This window comes from Centroberyx affinis, unplaced genomic scaffold (genome assembly GCF_046629955.1).
Source record: "Centroberyx affinis isolate AG114_WGS23_722 - 3 ecotype Tasmania unplaced genomic scaffold, CSIRO-AGI_Caff_v1 ptg000028l_1, whole genome shotgun sequence".
NCBI lineage: Eukaryota > Metazoa > Chordata > Actinopteri > Beryciformes > Berycidae > Centroberyx > Centroberyx affinis.
In genome coordinates, this window is record NW_027278742.1 from 144,741 (window position 1) to 156,088 (window position 11,348).

Sequence of the window (11,348 nt, forward strand, 5' to 3'; positions counted from 1 at the left end):
ACATATTCAATTTCACGTCACACTTAGTATGAATAGGACATTAGTATACGGTTAGTATCTGATTCCGAACACACTCATTGTAATGATTTCTACGGCAACGTAGCTACTAAAACGACATCATCTTCTTTGTGGGTGTTCATCAATGATGAGAAATGATCTGACGTCTATAGTTTATGAACGTTTAGAGTCATCAATTTTTTTATTAGATTCAGTAGAAGTAGCATTTACTTGATACGATTGGTCTGAAATTTATCTGTCAATATTTCTGAGGGCGAACTCGCTGGTGTTTGTAAATGCGGGAAAATGCCAAACTCGACCAAATAAAGCATGTGCTGATAACACTCTCATTGACTGACAAAACATAAACGATAATACAAAATATATATATATATATATATATATATATATATATATAAATTCACTCTTAGTTTAATACAGCGAAATTAAGTCATATTTCCTAATTGGCGATTTCATTATTATAGGAAAACTCTTAACATATATTTTAAATAAATGATGGAGGCAATGAAAATCAATGGAAGCACATATCCACAGGTGCGAGTGGGCTGCCACCGAAACAACTAGCAATCTAACCAAGGGCTGGACAGACAGTGGAGGCTAGGCTACTGTTTACAAAATGTAAAAAAGCCAGTCCACAGCCTGTGACCTCGGCCATCAGCAGAGGAACGGAAACAAGATGCTGCATTTCGAATGGAGCAGTCACGTGATCAGTTAGTGACGGATTTGTAAACAACAGTAACCTGAAAGCTCGTCTGCTGCCCTGCACACTGTAACAGCAGGTGCCGTTTTTACCTTGTGGTATTTAAGTAACTTTGGGGAATTATTTATCCGATAACAGTGTCGCAGTGCTTCAGTGCATTTAGTTGAATTGAACACGCGTGCCGTGGGTCTGCAGAGGATCTGTGCTTGTTTTCATACCCGCTTCTGCAGAATACTCCCTCTCCCTCTCTGTCTGTCACCAGAGCTGTTTGATGCTGATCTCAGGTCTGTCCGGGCCAAGCTGCTCGGTATGAAGCTTTTCCTGTAGTTCGCTCAATTCGCTGCCAATAAGACTGGGAGTGTCTGGGCCGCAGGGGGCTGCCTCCCGTCGAAAATCTAAAGCAACCAATTAGAGAGCAGCCTCAGGTCACCTGCTTGACAAACGTTGAAGGACTTACATACACACTCGTTTGGCCGGCGACCTTCACACAGGAAGTATATGTATTCACACAGATACAATTTGGAACCAATTTTTAATGAATGCTGAAGGCGCTGACAGACTACCGGGCGCATTGTACTAATTATATCGCATTATCTAATTAATTTATGTTTAACATGTTTAAGTATAATTTCTTCTCTAGTTGGAGAGAGTTTTTATTAAACTGACGAAAAGACTGCGTATGCCTGTTTCCTCTTTTGGGCGTACACAGATTTCTATACCTAAATCATGCTCGTGCACAGAACCTTCCCTTTAAATGCAGCAGGACACGTCATCGACATCTCTTCCGTGCTGAACACGGCTCAGACAAAGAACGCAGGAGGAAGAATTTACAGATGCAGACATTGAATTATTAAAATTATTAAAAATTGGTAACGAGGTTGTGGCACCACAAAGTACTTTCTGGAACACTCGATGGTAGACTGATAAACAAGAGAAAACATACAGCCTGCCAGCAGGTGTGAGCGGCGGCATTAAACAGTTTTATCAGCAGAGCAGTGACAGAAAAAAAAAGAAGTTTTGACCTGAATCCAAAATAATTATAGTCAACAACAGGGACATTGCTGGAACAGCACCCCCCCCCCCCCCCCCCCGCCATTGCCTGGTTTGCATATAAAGGGCCAGCATTTAGTTTAGTTTTGAGGAGAAATGGCGGAAGCATTTAAGAGAGGGAAGAAGAGCAATTTCACAGACTGTGAACTACAAATAATGGTTGAACAACTAGAAAGAAGAAAACGCGTATTATTTGGAAGCCTAAGCTCTGGCATGACCAACAAAATGAAACATGTCGAACGGCAGAAAGTAACTGAAGCAGTGGACGCCGTTAGTTCTGAGCCTGTGCACGTGACCTCACTGACGCTGTCCTCGAGTCACAAAAAGGAAATTATCCATTTTATTGATAATGCTGCCATGGAACTGAGGGGACTGCAAGTAGTCTTACGTGAAATAAGCCGTACACTACAAGAACTTGTGAGAAAGAAAAAAAAAGAAAAAAAAGTGTATCCATCCTCTACTTGTTTCATAAAACACACACAATGTTCACTTGACTTCCCATGCTTAGGGTCGCAGCTGGCTGGTGTTCATCATCAGGTTCATCGAGGGCGTCAGGTCTCAAGTGGGAAGGGGACTGCGTTCCTCACCGCCAGATTGTGCAACACAGCACACGCCCTTATAATTTTGCTTACTTTTTTCTGGCTGGTATAGTAGTCTACCACCTGTGGCATCCGAGCACAACCATCTCCCCTTTTAAAAGCCCAATGCAACGCTCTGCACCACATCATAGCGCGTCTGCTGTGCGCTCTGGGGGTTAGTAAATGGCGTAAGTAGCCATGGCTTCAATGGATACCCGTTGTCACCTGAGGGTATAAAATGTGTGCATTTAATGGTTTCAATTGCGTGAAACGGAAACAGCATAATTATCAAAGGTCAGTAGTTAATCACATCTTACCAAGAAGCCATCCATCTGGCACTGCTCCAGCTTGAAGTCTCCACCCCACACCGCTTTGAGACAGTATAAATGAATCGTGGCTTGACCCAGGCCATTTGGCAACCGCATGTGTTAGCATCATTTGCGGCAACGCCAAAGGAGCCATTGTATCATTTGGCACAGCCATTACGCACGGCTACAGCCTTTATATAGTGACGTTTTAACGGCCTGTTAATTGGTCACACCTGAAGGTTTAGGTTATTCTTACTCCCCAATAATACAGAATAATAATCTTTATTTATATAAAGATCACGTATTTATTTGTTTATTTATATAAAGATCATTATCATTATAATTATTATAATGCATAGTGACAAACATATTTACTCAAGATAGACGAAATTAAGGCTTGTCGAAACCACTCACGCATCACTATGTAATTATAGAGAAGGTTTTTTTTTTTTTTTTTTTTTTTAAAGTATAGATTACATCGTAACACAATGTAGTGAAAGAAAAAAGCTCTAAATAAAATGTCACCCAAATTCACACTTTTACATTATCCTTTTTTGCCAACTCGCAACATCCCACTAATCGGACTCAAAAGTACGCATGGTGTGAAAGATGTGTACCGGTACGCACATTCTCACGGCCCGTGGATTTTTATAAATTAGGAAACCTGCGTGGAAAGTGGCGCAGCACACTTTTCGTGTGTACGCATGGTTTATACATTTGGCCCCAGGTGAGTGTTAGATGTATGAAATTATTCTCAATGTCAAAGTCACCACAGCCCAACATATGAGCTGGTAACAGTGTTTGACCCTGAAGTGTCCCTATAGAAATATATATACACACATATGAAATTCGCACAGTTAAGCCAACACAAACTAAAATATGATACTGTTCACTCCTAGGTCTCCAGAGAGAAAGTGTGTGGTTGCAGTATTCCACAGATTTGGTTTTCCCTTTCATGGTGCATCCTGCGTCCTCGTCCGTGCTTTCATTCATTCTCCTGTCCATCAGATGCCTCCAGTGAGTCAACCCCCCCCCCCCCCCCCCCCCCCCCCCCCTCCCCCCTCCTGACTATGTCACCTGCCTTCCTAGCTGTTTCTCATCCGCTCTCAGTCCCAGTATAGGGCAGCTCCCAGCCAGTGTGTTTGACGGGTCATGTTGTATGCATGATTAAGCAGAGATTAATTTTTTAGCTTCTGAGAAATGCGTCCCCTCCTCTCTCTCACACACAGGGCCAACTCCAAAATGTCATTTAAACATTTTTGAGCTGAGGTCATCTGAGCCACACTTCCTAATTTGGTAACACTTTATAATAACCATCATTAATAAATGGTAAATTGATAGTTAATTATACTTTAGTTAATAGTTATGTTACTGTTAACAAACAATTAAATGATAATTAATAATGTTTACTAATTATTAGTAATGCTATAATTTATATTTTATAATTAGTTTGTGTAATATAAAATAATTCGTTTATAATTTATATATTGTATCATAGCTGATAAGAGATGATAAAAATGACATTCTGATTACATTAGTAAACTATTAACAGTTTATTGTTGCACACATTATAACATGTTATATACCTTATTAAGTATTTGTTAATGATTACCAAATGATTTGTAAACCTCGTTTGTAAAACATCTATGAACATTACATAGATAGATGGACCAGATATTTGTAACAAACTGTTAACAAATAGTTTACTAATGTAATCAGAATTTTTATCATCTCTTATCAGCTATGATACAATATATAATTTAAAAACGAATTATTTTATATTACACAAACTAATGATAAAATAACATAAATTATAGCATGAATAATATTAATAATAATAATGATAATAATATAACAATAATAATAATAATAATAATAATAATAATAATAATTCGTAAATTTTATTAATTATAATTTCATTGTTTGCCGTGAAATAAATATTAACTGAAGTTTAATTAACTATCAATTTACCATTTATTAATGGTGGTTATTATAAAGTGTTAACCCGCCCCGTTCAACACCATAAAAGGCGTGCAGACTGAAGGGTCGTGTGCAAGTAAACCATGGCCAAAAGAAGAGCAAAGGAGAGAAACTTCGTGGAGAGCGAAACTGAAGTCTTACTCTCAAGTGTGGATGAGAAAAAATATATAATTTTCCAAAGCGTAAGCAGCGATGTCACAGGAACTGATAAAACTAAAGCATGGCAGGATATCAACAACGCGGTCAATGCTGTTTCTGCAGAAGAACGCACCATTGCTGAGGTTAAAAAAAAAAGTGGTTTGACATGAAACTGGACTGCAAAAAAAAAGGATCTCAACGAGTAGGCAGGGAGGGCAGGGCACTGGAACGCTATGCGAAATGGATCAGAGGATAAGCAGCATAACTGGAGAGACCTCAATATCGGGTGTCCTGTCGGAATTGGAAATGGACACAGATAAAATCCAGGCTGCATCTTCATCAGATGATAAGACTACAAGTTGTGTTTGTATGGCGTTCATGTGATCAACTTCATCAGATGATAAGACTACAAGTTGTGTTTGTATGGCGTTCATGTGATCAACCCATTAGAAGTTCAAGTTCAAGTTTATTGTCATGTACTAGATAACAATGTACATCATTACCAGTAACGAAATTCGTGGTCTTAGAGCCAACTCAACATTATTAGAAAATAAGAACAGTATTTAGAAATAAAACATTATTAGAAAATAAAAACAGTATTTAGAAATAAAACATTATTCGAAAATAAGAAAACAGTATTTACAATATTTTGGATAATCTTGACAAAGACCTCAAATAATTCTGAAGCAATTTATTATAGTTCCAACGTTGAATACCCAAAGGTAAAAAGGTAGTACACACACAGATCTTCAGGACAAAGTTGACAACTCTCAATTGCACCAATCTATCCTGGCCATGTCGCCAAAAACAGGCCTAGTGGCCTTCATCAGAGCATGGAGGAAAATGGAAGTCATGTTGTTTATTTATTTATTTTTATTATAGGTCAGGCACAATCGTCGTCGGCCGCTGTGGATGTGCCTCTGTCACGGGCTCCTCCAACGGACTCTGCCACTGCTGGCCGGAGGAGACCCTCAACCACCACTGCACTACCGCGGGCGGAGGTGGTACACCGCCTTTATTAGCGATGTTATGCAGGACACAGCAGGCCATGGTTATCCTACACACCTGTTAGATGGGAATGAATAGCTTCAATTCAATGCGACTTTATTTCAGACACATATAGGTCCATATCAGCAAGAAAAGAGAAATATAAAAATATAAAAAGTAAACTACGAGGACAAGACAGCACAAAAATATGTACAAGATCACGGAAGTTCACAAGTGCACAAGTAATTAAAACACATACAGACATGTGTTCCAATGTTTCCAGAAACAAGAGGAATACCTTGTGTCACTTTTTGTAGGCTCAGTTAAAGTCATTATGATTACATTTTTTGACTCAACTAGCCGACACATAAATTTATACATGAAATTCCTCAACACAGCATGGAAGGTGGGGACATTGCGAGTCACAAACATATGACTTGCACTTGTCCATCTTGGGAGCTTAAGCAAGATTCTGAATGCATCATTATACGCCACCTGAAGCTTTCTCATTTTTGCTTTACTATAACTGCACCACAGGTGGGCTGTACAGAGTGGAGTACAGTAGGCTTTAAAAAGAGCTGTTTTAACATCATCTGTACACATATGAAATTTGCAACACTGCCGCTGCACATCATCGTCATTACATAAATCATTCCTGATTTATGTAATGGCATGATATGACCCAGATATCTTACTTTTTTCACCACATTTAGTGCTTGGCCTGCCATAAAGAATGTAGGGAAATTTTGCTTCTGATCCTCCTTGGTTTTAGCAATCATAACAACACTCTTTTTAGAATTAAATTTAATGTCATACTGCACACCATAACTTGAGCAGACTCTGAGCAGTTGCTGTAAGCCAGCACTATAAGGAGACAGGACGACTAAGTCATCAGCGTACACCAGATGTTTAATAAGACTATTCCCCACTATACATCCAGTCTTACACTCTTTTAGCTTTTTCTCAGACTGCACAAAACATAAATTGGGTAATATTATAGCATACTGCTTTCAGGTCTTGTGTAGGCTATATATTTTATTTGCATCTCATACTTTGTCAGGTTTATACAGGAGCTTTCCACCTGCCGTGTCCAAGCACATCCAGCGGCCTTTCAGCACGCCTATGGTGCGCTCTATGACGGAGCGAGTGCGCGCATGGCGATAGTTATATGACCGCTCCTGAGGGGTCTGGGGGTTGGTCAGGGCATGTGTTCAGGGCATATCACCTACAGGTAGGTGAGAGATAAAGTAGTTAGTCATGAATTCCTGTAAATTGAATTTCCATTTAGTCAGTGAGGGAAAAACAACTTAGCAATGAGCCATGCGTCTCCAGCAGCACCCTGGCCAAGGCGCGGGCCCACACTGCTGTTCTGAAGCACGAACGAGTCGTGGGTCCCTCCTGGCCAACGGGAAACCACATTCAGCAGGTTGAGGCTTGCGTCGCAAATCAGTTGCACGTTTATGGAGTGGAACAGTTTACGATTTAAAAGTATATGGGAGATGGTGCTTTGATGCGCACATGTGTGCAATCTATTGCTCCGATGGTGTTTGGGATACCAGCAATTTCAAAGAAATTTCTCCTTATTTGAATTTGTTCTTCTGCAGAATATGGGAATTTAATATATTGTGTTCCCAGATTGATGATACCATCCAACACCTTTGGGAGCGTGCGGCTGATGGATGGCTGTGATATGCCGGCTCGATCACCTATCTCCCTCCTGAATGTCCCGGTAGCTGGAAAACCCAGAGCAGACAGCACCTGGACATGTGGCGGGACATGCTGGCACCTGTTTGTCCTCCTGGTCACCTGTGGCTCCAGGGTGTTGCAGAGATCCAGGAGAATTGGCCTCGGTAGTCTGAACCGCATGATCAGCCATTCATCCCTCTCTGCAAACATGTCTGCACGGTCTCTCCTCATGGCACCATTAGCCAAGTATTCCAATAACTGCAAATACGCTATTGTTGCCGGGTTTGACAGCGAGCCCGTGGGTCCTTTAAGATTAACCACTATGACCAAGTTGGTTATAATCAGTAGCCGATTAGGTTTTTTATTTTACAAATGTTGGCCACTGAAACATTTTGTTGTTAGTGAGGTTTGGCACTACTGTAGCTAATTGATTTTGCATAAAGAATAAGGTATTCTAAGTGCCTTCCCGCATGTTTCCAAACGCATACGCATGTTTATAAGCACACGTGAGTTTTGTTCGTACCAATGAACAAATTCAGGTAAGAACAAAAATGATAAATCAGACTGTGTTCGTAGAAACGCTCGTACGAGCGCTTTACGATCAAATCTGACCGTACGAGAAAACATTTGAAAAGTTTAGATCAGGCCTATAAAGATGATATTATTATCGTAGTCATCACCGTCATCGTCTTCAAAATTATTAGTATCTTACTCATCATTCTGGGATCATGGACCCTCAATTGCACGAGGAGATTTTGCTGTACAAAGTTAACGGCAAATATAAAAGTTAACGTACAAAAGCACAAAAGGCGGAAATTCGACGAAAAGCTTCAAGGCACCATGTTGAAGGTTAGTATCATTTAGGCTTAAAGAGTTCAAGTAAGGAGTTTTGATCCGCAGCCATCTTGTCCGTATCTTCACCTTATACGCCACTAAGGATAGAAAAGTGTTTCAAAAGAAGGATTGGATTATAGAACAAGGGTAAGATGGAAAATCACGTTAACCTAGCAAGCGAAGTTTTTGAGGAGCAATCTGTAAACTGTCCTGCTAGCTACATTTCTGGAAGCACGCCAAATATTCAATCAAAGACATTGAATAAAAACACTAGGCCTATTTCATTTTGTCGATGGATGCCTTTTTGGGTGTCTTATCCTGCTGACTCAAACAATATAGTAATATATTCACATGTAGTGATATAATGAAGTAATAAAGAATATAAAGAAATAATAAATAATATACAAATGCAAACCGATAATAAACCATAGATAGACAGACAGATGGCACCAATTTCTTTACTTTCGCCTCCTCCTGTTTCTGGCCTGGAATAGCCAGTGATATAGACAAATGGGTAAGTATGTGCAAGGTTATATCCATCAAATTAATCCTAAAACAAAATTACTATTACCTGTGTGATTTCATTCTTCCTACTAAAGAGCTTTGTAGTCTATGACAATGGTCAGTAAACTGTAGTGAATATAAATTTGTTAAATTACATGTGGACATTCAATTTAACACATTTCTTATTAACCAAGCTTTTGTAGTTTATATAACTATCATGTACAAATGTTTTATACAGGTGGCAGAATGTGCAGTGTGCCAGTGAACTCAGCGACTGATAAAACAGGAGGTTAAGTATACTCCAATAAAGGTATTATTATTTTCATCATATATTGTTACTGTCTAAAAAATGAAAGAATAAAATAGTGCTATTGATTTTCAACTTCTGATTTAAGGGCTGAAGATGTTTTTCCAATCATTCAGGCATCAGCTTTATTGAGTAGTGAAAAAAAAACCTCACACCATGGTGTTATGGCCATTATGGGCGCAAGCCAGTCATTAAAGTCAAATTAATAAAGGTGTAAGTACATAAAACTGACAGGGTAGGATGTCCAACAATGGTCTTGTCTGGTGACACTCCATCTTCAGGTGGCTGGCTTGTTTGAGAACTATCAAAATAAAAGATTAGTGCAACATTCTTTTTTAAAGACAGGTCAGGGAACATTATATTGATTGTATTTGATCTCTACACGTGTGAAAAAGTTTGTGATACCAGAGGTTTTGATACTTAGTAGCTATTTGTAATAGTAGTAGAACTATAAACAGTGATAATGGCTGGACAACAGAGTGGGGCCTTGGCATTCAGGTGAAACTGCCATTCAAGCCACTTGGACCAGCCAATTTAGCTTAGCCTAAGCAGATACAATGTAGATATGAGGCCTGTTTAAGCAACCGAGTATCTGCTCTCTGCTTTGGCAAGAGTAGGATTCAGATCAAGGTTAAAAGTAGAGACAGAATGGTGTCACCTGTCAGAGGGTGAGTGTTTCACTCCATGGATTTCATCTTATATCCATTGGCCTTCTATGGTGTGCCATGCATTTGTTGAAGAGCTGTTCAGTCTCACGGATGGGCAAGTCTTAGTCATCAATGTGTATAATAGCAATGACAATTTTGCTCAGCTGAGTTTTCATTTCAGAAACACCTTCTGCACTCGATTAGCTCTGATTGATAACTACTGGCCCTACAAATTGCAGTCCACACAGACAAACAGGTTGGTCGAACAAAGCCAAGCCACATGGCTGTCTCTTTCCTGAACTCCTGACTAGCGTGCGTGAAGAACGAAACGTGAGTACCTTAGTTATGCAAATTCTAATATCCTTTGAACCTTTACTTTAAGTTAAGATTGTTGCTGGTCGAGTTAAAGGCCATGAACCTTGTTTTATGTAGGGCCCACAGTGTGGCTGTGGCCTCATGTTTAGTTCATGCTTCGGCATTTTGTCTATTATTGGCCTGTGGCTTGTGTAGTTTGTGTGATGGCTGTTTGTCTGGACTGCAAGGGACCTTTTGCTATTGACTGTATATCTAGTCCCACTTATACATGACTGGTAGTCTGTCAGTGGAATTATTAGTTTAATCCATTCCCTCTTTATATATTCAATAGTTCAATATCTTATCATTTATTTCCTATTGGCTGTTTATTCAACATTACCCGTACAGCCTGTCTGCCTTGTCTAATGCCTGTTTCCTCTCACCCCCTTCTGCAGCACGCTGCCACAGCGGCTGCTCAACAGCCAGCAATCATCTCCAAATCATGTTGCTTTACCTTTATTAAAACCTGCACCCTCCTATACCCGCAACCTCAGCCTCAGTGTCTCTTCCTACACCTCCACCGGTCATCTGACCGTGACCGCCAGCCTGTGTCACATCCTCCTCACCCTAAACCAGTTACACATCACCCAGAGGTCCCCTGACCTCTTTCAGGTCTGGTGGAGGGGATGAATGGTACCATCCAAAAGTAAGGAAAGCACGGCATGATGATTTGGAAATTGTCATTCACAAAAGATATTGTTAAGCATTTTGCAAAAAATGCCACAAATTTTATAGTTTTTTTTTCAGGGCTCTCTGCAAGCTCGTGGGGACAAAGCCTCACACGTGGGATGAATATCTTGATGCAGTAATGTTTGGTCTGCGCACTAAAAAGCAGATGACCACAAAATTTTCACACATAATTTTCTGATGTTTGGTCGGAAAGCACGTTATCCTACAGAGATTCCCGAGGACTATCAGGTTTGTGAAAATGCTAAATTATGTTTAAAGACATTATGAGGATGGAATGTTAGTTCAATTGACATGATACAAAAAGTAAAGTACTCCCGATATTTGCTTTCTTTTTTAATTTGATTTTGGGGTAAAAAGCAGCAATGGTGTATTTTGAAGAATTTTAACTTATTTTTCTACAGGTGGACAACTGTGTCGAGGAGGTCGTACACGAGGAAACCGTCTCCAAAGACATACAACGTCTGGATGTGATAAAGAGCATTGTCCAGGACAACGTTTCAAAGGCGCAGCATAAGACACTGCAGAGACTGACATCCCCAATGAACAAAAGAAACTTTGCAGTTGGGG